General features: G+C 47.5%; 1 protein-coding gene across 14 annotated transcripts in view; it reads right to left on the bottom strand.

Annotated features, from left to right (window-relative positions):
• MEIOB (meiosis specific with OB-fold) overlaps positions 1-12,442 on the bottom strand; it is a 1,496,662-nt gene that overhangs the window by 430,297 nt on the left and 1,053,923 nt on the right. The window lies entirely within an intron of this gene.

Genomic DNA, 12,442 nt, shown 5'->3' with positions numbered 1-12,442 from the left:
GTCCTCCTGTCCTTTAGTCGGATCAAGGTGATGATCCCTACACCAAAGGAAAAACCGCTTCTACTTAAACGCATAGGACGTTCTCGTGGAAGGTCTCTTTGCCTCCCTTAAAATGTTCATGCACTCAGGAGGCAAGTTCAAATGTCCATATTGCAGGACCTCAGGAGCCATGCTGTTAGGTTCAATGATGGGAGGTTGGGATGCATTATCCTCCCGTTCATTTTGCTCAGCAGGTCCGGCCTGCAAGGGAGTCGTCTGTGTGGACACACAGACAGATGTAGAAGGTCCGGGTACCACCACTGCCGCGGCCAATCCGGAGCTATCAGGATCATTTCCATGTTCGACCTGCAGAGCTTGGAAACTACTCTCGGAATCAGAGCCAGGGGAGGAAACGCGTAAGCGAACGTCCCTGACCAATCCATCAGCAGAGCATTCCCCTGAGTCCCTGGCCGGTGGAACCTGGACGCGAAGGCGTGGCATTTGGAGTTTTCGTCGTCTGCAAACAAATCTATGGTTGGACGACCCCAGCAACGAAAAAGCTCTTCCACTACTTCGTCGTTTAGCACCCAGTCTGGCTGATCTTCGAAGTGCCTGCTGAGTGCGTCTGCTTTTACGTTCAACTCGCCTGGAAGGTGCACCGCCACTATCGTGAGGCCTCGAGAGAGGAGCCAATGCCAGATTGCCTGAGCCTCTCGAGACAGAGGGCGAGACCTTGTGCCTCCTTGCTTGTTCAGATAGAACATGGTGGTCGTGTTGTCCGTCTGAACTAGGACTGGGTTGGACTCTATCGCTGGTAAAAAAGCTTTGAGAGCCAGGAATACCGCTCTGAGCTCCAGCATATTGATGTGGTATGTCTGCTCCTGCGCAGACCACAGGCCTTGAATCTGAAGCGGACCCATATGTGCTCCCCAACCTTGCAGAGAGGCATCCGTCACTATCGACTGGGTTGGAAGAGGCTGGTGAAACCGAACCCCCACCCGCAGATTCTTTCTCCGTGTCCACCACTTGATGGCATCTTTTGTCGCTTGGGAGAGTTTGATGCGATCCTCCCAAAGATCTGTCGCCTGGTCCCATTGTTCCTCCAGAGCCTGCTGTAGAGGACGCATTCTCAGCCTGGCGTTTGGGATGAGAAAGATGCAGGACGCCATGGAACCTAGCAGGGATGCTACTTGTCGGGCTGTTGGAAGCCGAGATTTCAGCAGGATTCCACATTTCTGGCTCATGGAAAAAGTCTCTCCTCCGAAGGAAACGCTTTTCCCACTTTTGTGTCCAGAACGGAGCCTAGGTAGTGGATTGATTGAGTAGGCCGCTGGACTGACTTCTCCAGGTTCACATGGAGGCCGAGCCTGTGCAACTGGAGTAGACACAGATGTAGATCGTGCTTTACCTGCACTGGAGATGGACCTTTCAGGAGCTAGTCGTCCAGGTACGGGTAGATGAAGAGCCCCTTCTTGTGAAGAAAAGCCGCCACCACTGCCATGCATTTGGTGAAGACTCGTGGTGCGGACTTGAAACCGAAGGGTAGCACTGTGTACTGATAGTGTTTGTTCCCTACGACAAACCTTAAGTACTTGCGATGTTGTAGAGCAATAGGGATGTGAAAGTACGCATCTTGTAGGTCCACCGAACACATCCAATCTCCGACTTGAAGATGTGGGCATATTTGGTGAAGTGCCAACATGCGAAACTTTTCTCTGACGATGACCTTGTTTAGAAGTCGTAGATCGAGTATTGGTCTGAACTTGTCCTCCTGATCTTTTTTGGGGACAAGAAAGTACCTGGAGTAAACTCCCTTTCCTCTTTGAGCGAGAGGAACCTCCTCTATCGCTCTTTTTTGTAGAAGGACTTTTACCTCTCTTCGGAGCAAGCTTAGTTGATGATGGTAAGCGCTCTTTGGAGGGGCACGGAAACGTAGCCTGTATCCATTGCACAGTATATTCAGCACCCACTGATCCTTGGTGATGCTGACCCACTCTGCCAGGTGTTGTGAAGCACTTCCTCCCACTGGAGTGGGCAACGGCGCCACAGGAAGCCACTGATCAGGCTTTTCCTCCTCTTGTGGTGTTAGAGGATTGCTGATGACCTCCTCTACCTCTGCCAGGTTTACCTCGAAACTGGGGTTTCCCTTGGGTTTTACTTTGGGACCATTGAGGGGTTTGAACCCTCTGTTGAGCCCCTCTCCCCCTGTTGGGCTTGAAACGGTGCTTGAACTCTCTCTTCTTTTCCAAGCCCACCGCTTTCACTGTGTCCAGGTCCGTCTTCATTCGGGTCATTTCTTCGTCAGCATGCTCCCCGAAGAGAGCGGAACCCGAAAAAGGGAGATTAAGGATGCGATGTTGAGCATCCGGCTTCAGGCCTGTCAGACGCAACCATGCCGATCTCCTGGCACAAACCCCATGCGAATAGGAGTGCGCCGCCAGGACAGCACCATCCGCAGCCGTGCTTATCATCTGATTCGCCACCAGACATCCTTCAGTCACGGTCTCTTCAAAGTCCTGCTGGTCTTCTTTTGGCAGCTTGGCTTTCCATAGAGTCCCATAAGGCTCTGTCGTATCGACCCAGAAGTGCAGCCGCACTAGAAACCTTAAGAGTCGACGCAGCTAAGCTGCAAACTTTGCGACCCCAGGAGTCTTGCTGTCCTTGTCTGGTGGGACTGAAGAAGAACCGGCAACTGCGTGTGTCTTCCTCGCTGCCGCCACAATAACAGAGTCTGCTGGAGGGTCAGATCTTACAAAAACCGGGTCAGAAGAGGCCGGTTTGTATTTCTTCTGAATGCGGGCTGGCACAGCTCTGATAGCCGCCGGAGTTAGGAATACCTCCTTGACAGGATCCATAATCCCCGGGACTAATGGTAGTAGAGGACGGGTGATCGCTTTTTTGTGTAAAGTCTCAAAAATGACTGTCGTTGTAACCTGAGGGACAGACATTTCAATGCTCAGCTTCTGAGCTCCTCTTTGCAAGACATCCAGATACGTGCCAATGTCATCCACTGGGGAGGATCGGGACGTAGGACTGTCCGTCAAAGTAGGGGAGTAGTCCCTCTTGGAAGACCTGGTAGAAGAGGTAGATGAAGTAGACGGAGTTCGTCGACGTCTACGGTGAACACTGTGCCTCCTCTCTTTTGATCGTTTCGAACGCTCTTCTCGTCTGGGAGAGCGAGACCTGACCCACTCCTCTGGTTCTTTTCTGGGAGATCGGGGCCTTCTGGGAGATCTGGTTGGTGTTCTCACAGGAGATTTGCGCCTGGGAGGGCTATGCTTGTCCATCTCCTCCACCAGATCCTGAAGAGGAGACCTGTGCTGCGAGTTTGCATAGTCTTGCATACGTTTTGCAGCCCCAGAATCTCTCCAATGGTCCAAAGACCTGTACCATCTAGGTGACAGTCTGACTTTATCCGCCCAAGGGTCCGTCCGACGCTCAGGAGATTTGCGTACCGGACTTCTGGACTTCGAAGATGCAGTTGAGGAGCCAGAGGACCTTGAGGTGGAATGACGGGAAGCTGACTCCGTTACCATCACCACATCTGAACATCTCGACGTCGAGCGATGTTCCCTCGTGGTCGAGTGCTTTCGAGGAGTCGGTGGATCAAACAATCTTGTTTTTGATTGTCTATGCGAGGATGTATGGTCTCTCGACGTCGAGCGGCGATGAGCAGCCGCCGACGGAGTTCCATGTCTCGACGTCGAACGGCGAGTACCTGCCGTCGACGGAGCCCTCTCTCTCGACGTCGAACGACGATGCCCAGTCGTCGACGGAAGTCTCGACGTCGACAAAGCACCCTGCCTCGACGTCGAGTGACGATGTCCAGTCGTCGACGGAGGTCCTTCTCTCGACGTCGAACGGTGATGATCAGCCGTCGACGGAGTTTTCTGCCTCGACGTCGAATGTCTGTGCGACGACGGCGGAGGGGTATTGGTCACCCTCGACGCCGAGAGCTGACGAGACACTGACGGAGACTGCCTCCTCGACGCCGATCGACTTTTCCCTGTCGACGGCGGAGGGGTCTTGGTCCTCGACGCCGAACTGCGCTTCTTCGACGACGGCGGAGGTGTCACACTTCTCGACGCCGGTCGACGTCTGGATGACGACGGCAGAGGGGTGACCTCCCTCGACGCCGGTCGTCGCCTGGTTGACGACGGCGGAGGGGTCCTGGATCTCGACGCCGACCGCCGCCCAGTTGACGGCGGCGGAGTTCCCTTCCTCGACGTCGGACGTCGCCCGGTTGACGCCGGCGGAGGGGATTTCGACGATGGAACTGGATCCTTCGACGTCGTCGACGTACCTGGTCTTCTCTTCGACGGCGAGCCCGCCGTCGACGGTAGTTTAGACGATGAATGATCCACCGGTGGTTCTTTTCTCAGCGCGAGCCCGACGCTGAGGGTGAGGGGAGTGAAGACTTCTTTCTGGAAGATGAATGAGTCTTCTTGGAGCCCTTCCTCACCGGAGATCTTCCTCTTGATGACCTATGAGCTAGGCCATAAATGCAAATCCTCTCCCTGTCTTTTAAAGTTCTTCGTGACAGGTGTTCACAATGAGGACAGGTGCCTGGATCATGTTCCTCAGGCAGACACAGGATACAGACGTCGTGGTTGTCTGACTTGGCCTTCTTGTTGCCACAAGAAGGGCATTTGTCAAAGAGTGAAGGCATTTTCAGGAGAAAATGCTCACCAAATTGACTGAAAAAGACAGTGTCTTACTTGACTAGAAGTTAAATGTCGAGTAAGAACAAAAAATTGTCAAAAGTGAAGAGTTTTTCTGTCAAAAAACAGGAAAATTAGTGGAGCTGTGTAACCAGGGTCCTTCTCTGAAGGAGCCGGAAAGAACAACTGACCTAACTGTCACCCCTGAGGCATGATGGGATACTGGGGGTCATGAGTGCCTTAAAGGCACGGTGTCAGTGTATTGCTATGCAGCTACAGGTTAGCTTTTCAGTCTTTTTAGACTGTGTGTTTGCAATGCAGCCTGGGAGCTTTCTATGCTTCCAGTGAGTTATAAGAATTTCTACTGCTTTCTGAGCATTAAAACAGTTTCTAAACAAACTTTTTTGTTGTTTCTCATGTTTCTAATGCTTATTATTATTACATGTATGGTGGAAATTCTACACAGCATATTTCAGCTCTGATTCTATTGGCTGCTATTGCATGTTATATATATATATGAGTATATATATATGTGGGGCACATATAATATAGTGTTTCCGGGGTCCCGCACATGGGCGGGAATATTCTAATGCTTATGACTTTGATGAGGATCCCCTGGAAGAGAACCATGTATTACAGGAAAAGCAAAAGTGATGTTAATCCAACCTCGCCCCCCAGGACCCCGGTAACACACAGAATTTGAGACTAGACCAAAGAAGTATTCAGGGGAAAGTAATATGGCAAGCAAGAATAAAAGGGATTTAGTGTGCAGTTGTCAGTAATACACGGTCTAGTCCGGGCAACTCTTTCAGCTTCTGATGTTGCCTTTAAAAGCAAAACAGTACTTAGCACTAAGCCTTCATAAATGCTGAAACACTGCGTCTTGCTAACGTAACAACCACCTATTATACCCTGCTCTCTCTAGGGTGATCTTCTCTCACTACTTTTGCCATAGTTTGGATCACTGCTTTGATTTGACAATTCTTATAAGTTACAAAGTAATTTGTAAACTGTTGAAGACAGTAATGATCTTTCTGCTTTAAATCCTTTTTGTTTACAGATCTTATTTATCCTGATTCTCAATAGAAAGCCCCTACAACTTCACTGGGAGATTATACTTAATAGCAATATGAAAACAAGTTACTTACTTGTAACTGTAGTTCTCCAGTATTGGAAGCTTTCATAGATTCACATATCTGAATCATTTCCCCGTCGCCGAGACGGGAGTCTCCGGTATATAAAAAGCAATGCTTAGCAGTATAGCTAACTGAAAAAAGGGCTAGGCCCATTTCTCTTGTGCAACCCATAACCTTTGTTATGTAAAAAAGGACCAAACTTTTCTCTTAGCCAATCAGAGCTCCTCACCCTCCTGAGAGAACCTTTTGCCCCTCAGATTTTTGGGTACTTGTGCTATAATACTTTATGTGCCTAATCCGAGGTGAGCCTCTCAGGGGAGGAGGGTGAGCGTATGTGAATCTATGAAAGCTTCCAATACTGGAGAACTACAGTTACAGGTAAGTATCTTGTTTTCTTACTCCAGTATTGGAGCTTTCATAGATTCACATACCTGAATCAGAATAGCGAGCAGTAAAAACATAGCACATTTTGTTTTTGTCACCTACTTCACACAAATAGGTAAACACATGTTATTTTCACATAGCAGTAGCTGTTTCAAAATATCCATAGACATATCGCCCATAAATGACATATCAAACATACTACAATAATAAAATGTGCTTATCTTACCAACCAAAGGAAGGCCGGATGACAAAGAAGGCTCACCGTTATTGGAAAAGGTTCCTCAGCACAGCTTGTCCCACTGCTACATCGCCTCTTGCATGAGCATCCAGGCAGATGACAGAATTGAATGGCGTTCGATATCCATCATGCAATTTCCCGTTTTGACAATGGGAAACCTTTCCTGGGGCGCTAAAAGCCACAAACAATTGTGTAGATGTTCTGAAAGCTCTTGTCCTTTGTAAAAAAAATTTCAGGCAACGCTGAACATCCAGAGTGTGGAGAGTCCTTTCCGCCACCGTAGATTGTTGAGGAAAGAATCTTTTAAGGATCAATGGCTCATTCAAGTGGAAATCCATTGATACTTTCGGAATAAATTTTGGATTTGTTCTGAGCACCAATCTGTCCTCTCTGAATTGCAGAAAAGGTTATTGCGTTGTAAGTAAAACCAAAGGTGGTGATAGACGGAGCTTTGACAATACAAACACTCACCCCCAGTCAGCAGATCTGGGTTTAATCCATCACCGTTCTTTAGCTCACTCCGCCACCCCAGTTCAGACATGACCCTATGCAAATCAGTATGACCCTGTGCCTCAATGGAACAGTCCAGCCCAAACTGCCAAGCCATGTCTTCCATGGACCGGAAACAAGCATCCTGGGACCGGTTTCGAATTCATAATCCTCATCAGCCAGGCTATCTTGAATCCAGTGGCCAAGTGAGTGGGCTAAAGAATGGTGATGGATTAAACCCAGATCAGTTGACTGGGGGTGAGTGTTTGATTCGCTCAAACGCTCCGTCCATCATCCCCTTTTGTATCGTCTTGCGTTGTAAGTGCCTGTATTTCTCCCACTCTTCTGGCTGATGTCAGAGCTATTAATAGAGCCACCTTCCAGGATAGGAATTTTAGATCAGTTTTGTGAATTGCCTCAAATGGTGGTTTTATCAATTGTGATAAAACAATGTTCAGTTGCCATAGAGGAGGTGGAGGCCTGATAGGAGGGTAAATTCGAAACAACCCCTTCATGAACTGTTTCACAATTCTCTCCGACCACAGAGATGGACCTGCCGAGTTTCTCCTGTACCTAGAGATCGCTGCCAAATGCACTTTAATAGAGGCATGGGCCAATCCAGACTTCGCCAGCCTTAGTAAATATGGGATGATCTGATGCGTCTCTGCTTGCAGAGGATGAGAGCCGTTCTCCTGACACCACAAGCAGAATCTTTTCCATTTCATCCTATATGTCTTATTAGTGCTCTTGGCCCGTGCCTTTGCTAGGATTTCTCTGCATTCTGCCAGAATGTTCAAGCGATGAAATTCTCCGTAGTCAGGAGCCAGGCCACTAATTGAAATGATGTCGGGTCTGGATGTCGCACTTGTCCCTTCGCCATAGTCAATAGTGCTGGTATTGGCTGTAGACGTGTTGGCTCTGTTTCTGATAAAAGGAGCAGCTCTGTGAACCAATGCTGCCTGGGCCACCAAAGGGCTAATAGTATCATCCTGCACGGTTCCTTCTTCATCTTTGTGAGCACTCGTGGCAGGAGGGGAATCGGCGGAAAGGCGTAGGCAAAGACGCCGGACCACGCCATCGAAACCGCATTCCCCCATGATCCTCTTTGGTGATGCCAGCTTGCAAAGAATTTGGAATCAGAAGGGGGTCGTGCCCTATTTAGCCTGGGTAGGACACAATACTGTAGGAAGAAATAATTGAGAACCCAGTCGCTTTTTGATTCTGCCACTTTTTTTATTTAGAGAAGATTTTTTGCACACCACCGTGTTTAATCAGTGGGTGTTATAGTTATTTTTTTTCAATGTACAAGTTTCGTCACTTGTGTGGATTATTGTGATTGTCTGGGGACTTGCCTTGTCATACACAAGTGGGTATTTGCTATGTACAAAATTTACATTAAACACCATAAACAAACAATTATGTTACAAATATACAAAAACATTTATACTATACAATTATCACAATATGCATTTACGTGAGGAAAATTACGAATATACCCTACTAACTGGTTTCAACACTAGACCTTCATCATATGACCTTTGTATGTTTGAGGTCTAGTAACGCAAAGGCAAAATTTACAAAAATTATTTTTTGACCATAACTTATAGCATAGTGTTCAAAGCCCTTTGCGCTAATTAAAGTTCGTTTATTTCAGTGAACCAAGGAAAGACGACGCGTTTCCAAGCCTGTGTGTGTAATCGTCAGGCTCTTCTTCAGGGCGTTGGTTAGTTGGGTACCTATGTAAAAATAACATGGGATACATTTAAGAATAGGGCCTCTCTCTAATTCTGAATCAGTACTTTTTGGTTAGTTACACTTAGTTTTACCTTTCCGCGAAAGGCAGTTTGAGTCTGTCTGTCTGGGGGCGCTTCTGGCTGGCAGGTCGTTCTGCAGAGGTAAAGGGCACATCATAAATCTGTTTTCTTTGTATAAACAGGAAGCCTCTTAGCGTTTTTAATCTGATTAAATGTAAAAGGGGGGCAGGACTCACATTTACCTATTTTCTCTGTCAGTGCGGACCGTGATTGGGATTCTGATTTTCTTTATTCTTTGTTCCCACTTTGTTTGGGCGGTAGCGGCAGGGTCTATATTAACGACAAAGTATGGCAGGAAAAGATTTTGAGTATTAAAAGAGTTGTTAACTCTATTTCCCCATTTCTGGCCTTTACTTACTTCGAATTTCATCCCGCAGGCTGGCCGCTGCTCGGGCACTGTTAGCGGCGTCTTTTTTTGCTCTACTAAAGTTTTGTCGCATAAGCTGAAAAAACGAAAAAATTTGTTTTAGATTTAAGTCCTACTGCATTGCTTCTGCTTTCCCCTCGTTTATTATCTTACCTGGGGGGTTGTTTATGGTTTCCACAGTCTTCCTGCCTGCTTCTGTGTTGCGAGATTTGTTACACAGAGCAGGTCACATGACTATTTGAGTTTTACTCGTGTCATGTGATTTAGGGGTTGTGGGATATGTAGTCCTGACATGTTTAGATGACTATTTGAGTTTTACTCATGTCATGTGATTTAGGAGTTATGGGATATGTAGTCCTGACATGTTTAGATGAAGTGTTCTTATACAGAGGACGCAGCCACATATTCAAGTTTCAAATTGTTCATTGAGTCCTGTAAACTTCATGATTAGATACGCTTCTCTCCTGAGTAAAGGGGTTTCCACATTTCCTCCTCTTAATGGAGCTTTTATTCCAGAGAGAACCGACCACCTTAGATCTTTTTCTGTATGGTTTTCATCAATGAAGTGTTGTACCATGGGAGCAGTTAATACTTTTTGTTTGATCCTGGAGCGGTGTTGTGCCAGTCTTTGTGTAATTTGCTGATTTGTTTTTCCAATGTAGATTTTTTTGCATGGGCACATTATTACATAGACTATATTTTTGCTTTTGCAATTGGTAAATTCTTTATGGCTTCATTTTATGTTGTTGTGCTCGAACATAGTGCCTTCAATGGTGCTTGCACAAGAAACGCAAGTGCCACATTTGTGGTGTCCTTGCACCGGACTGAGGTTCCATATAGTTCGAAGGTCACTTTTTGCTTTTGGTATGCCTAGGTCTGCTCCTATTAATTGTTGGCCTAGATTTCTGTTCTTTTTGAGCGCAAACAATGGTCTTCAAACGGAGCTTCCAGATTTGACAACAAATGCCAGTTCTTCAGGATTATCGATTTGTATCGATTTGTGAGTGGACCATACGTTGTGACACAAACCAGCTGTTCCAGTGGTTTTTTCACTTTTTTGATTAGCAACTCTTCCCTCGGTGTGAACCATGCACGTTTGGTTGCGTGCTTCAACATTTTCTTGGGATAGCCTCTTGTCTCTAGTTGTTCACAAAAGATTTCTGCATTTGTTAGATAATCTTCTCCACAGCTTGCAAAGAATTGGCATTTCTTGTTCTGGGCTGTGGCAAACAGATCCACCGTTGGCATTCCCCACTTGGCAAAGATGGTCAACAGAGTGCCCTGATCTAGTTCCCACTCGTGACAGGTCGTTTTTTGCATGCTGAGGGTGTCCGCTGTCATGTTTTGATGTCCTGGAAGATATATAGCCTTCAGAGTTACTCCGTGATCTATAGCCCTTTTCCATATTTTCTGAGCTTCTTTTGACAGAGAGAGTGACCTTTTGCCCCCCTGTTTGTTTATATAGTGCATTGCGACCGTGTTGTCCGTTTGCACTAACACCGATCTCCCTTCTACCCTTGGCAGGAAGGCCAACAATGCCAATCCTATTGTCCTTAATTCCAATAAGTTTATGTGAAGGTGTTCTTGTTGCTTCCATCGGCCGCTGACTTGTAACTCTTGTAGGACTGCTCCCCATCCTTCTAGAGAGGCATCCGTGGTAACTACTAATGGAGCTGGTTCGGTCAGGAAGGACAGACCCACCGAGATATTGTTTCTGCGAGTCCACCACTTTACCGCCTGCAACATTGGTTGCGTGGCTTTGATCTTGTCCTCGAAGGATCCCTTTGTTTGGCACCACTGAAAGTCTAACTCCTCTTGTAACGGCCGCATTCTCAAACGACACAGGGGAATGAGTGGTATGCATGAAGACATAGTCCCCAGAAGCGATTTGTATTTTCGGAGTGAAAGACACTTTCTTTTCCTGAACTCTTTGGCTAGAGAGACAAGACCCAATTGCCTCTCTATGGATGGGAATGCCTTGTTTTGTGGCGTATCTAGGATTGCACCTAGAAACTTGATCCTTCTGGATGGTGGAGGAGATGATTTTTCAACATTTAAAGTCAGATCCAGATCTGCAAACAACTCCATGCAAGCCGAAGTTGAAGCGTGAGCCGCCTTCTGCGTTGGTGCCTTTATCAACCAGTCGTCTAGGTATGGGAATATTTGGTGTTTTTGTCTTCGGAGATAAGCTGCCACCGGCGCCAGACATTTTGTAAAAATTCTCGGTGCAGATTTGAGGCCGAATGGCAGCACTTTGAATTGGTAATGGTCTTTGGCCACTGTAAAACGAAGGAACTTTCTGGGGGAAGGATGGATGGGGATATGAAAATATGCATCCTGTAAATCTAGGGAGGTCATCTGATCTCCTGGGTTTAAGAGTAAAAAACAACAAGTGATGGACTGAATGTGGAACAATGTCACACACTCCCCCAGTCAAAAGATCTGGGCCCAAATCCATCGTTTTTTTGCACTCCACACCACCCTGGGTCAGATAATGGCTTTATGCAAATCAGCTCTGACCCTGTTGCCCCATGGGAACAGTCCAGTCCGAACTACAACAGCCATATCTTTCCCAGACCGGAATCAAGCATCCGAGGACCGGACCGGTTTCGAGGTAACACCTCTCTTCAGCCCGGCTAGCTTGACTCCAAGTGGTGTGGAGTGCCTGGGACCCACGTCTGGGCATCCCCAGCGCACTTAGGGCGGCAATTGCAAAAAACAACAAGTGATGGACTGAATGTGGATCAATGTCACACACTCCCCCAGTCAAAAGATCTGGGCCCAAATCCATCGTTTTTTTGCACTCCACACCACCCTGGGTCAGATAATGGCTTTATGCAAATCAGCTCTGACCCTGTTGCCCCATGGGAACAGTCCAGTCCGAACTACAACAGCCATATCTTTCCCAGACCGGAATCAAGCATCCGAGGACCGGACCGGTTTCGAGGTAACACCTCTCTTCAGCCCGGCTAGCTTGACTCCAAGTGGTGTGGAGTGCCTGGGACCCACGTCTGGGCATCCCCAGCGCACTTAGGGCGGCAATTGCAAAAAACAACAAGTGATGGACTGAATGTGGATCAATGTCACACACTCCCCCAGTCAAAAGATCTGGGCCCAAATCCATCGTTTTTTTGCACTCCACACCACCCGGGTCAGATAATGGCTTTATGCAAATCAGCTCTGACCCTGTTGCCCCATGGGAACAGTCCAGTCCGAACTACAACAGCCATATCTTTCCCAGACCGGAATCAAGCATCCGAGGACCGGACCGGTTTCGAGGTAACACCTCTCTCCAGCCCGGCTAGCTTGACTCCAAGTGGTGTGGAGTGCCTGGGACCCACGTCTGGGCATCCCCAGCGCACTTAGGGCGGCAA

Source organism: Lissotriton helveticus, chromosome 10 (genome assembly GCF_964261635.1).
Source record: "Lissotriton helveticus chromosome 10, aLisHel1.1, whole genome shotgun sequence".
Lineage (NCBI taxonomy): Eukaryota > Metazoa > Chordata > Amphibia > Caudata > Salamandridae > Lissotriton > Lissotriton helveticus.
Note: the sequence above shows the minus strand (reverse complement) of the source record. Positions and strands in the feature narration are given on the sequence as shown.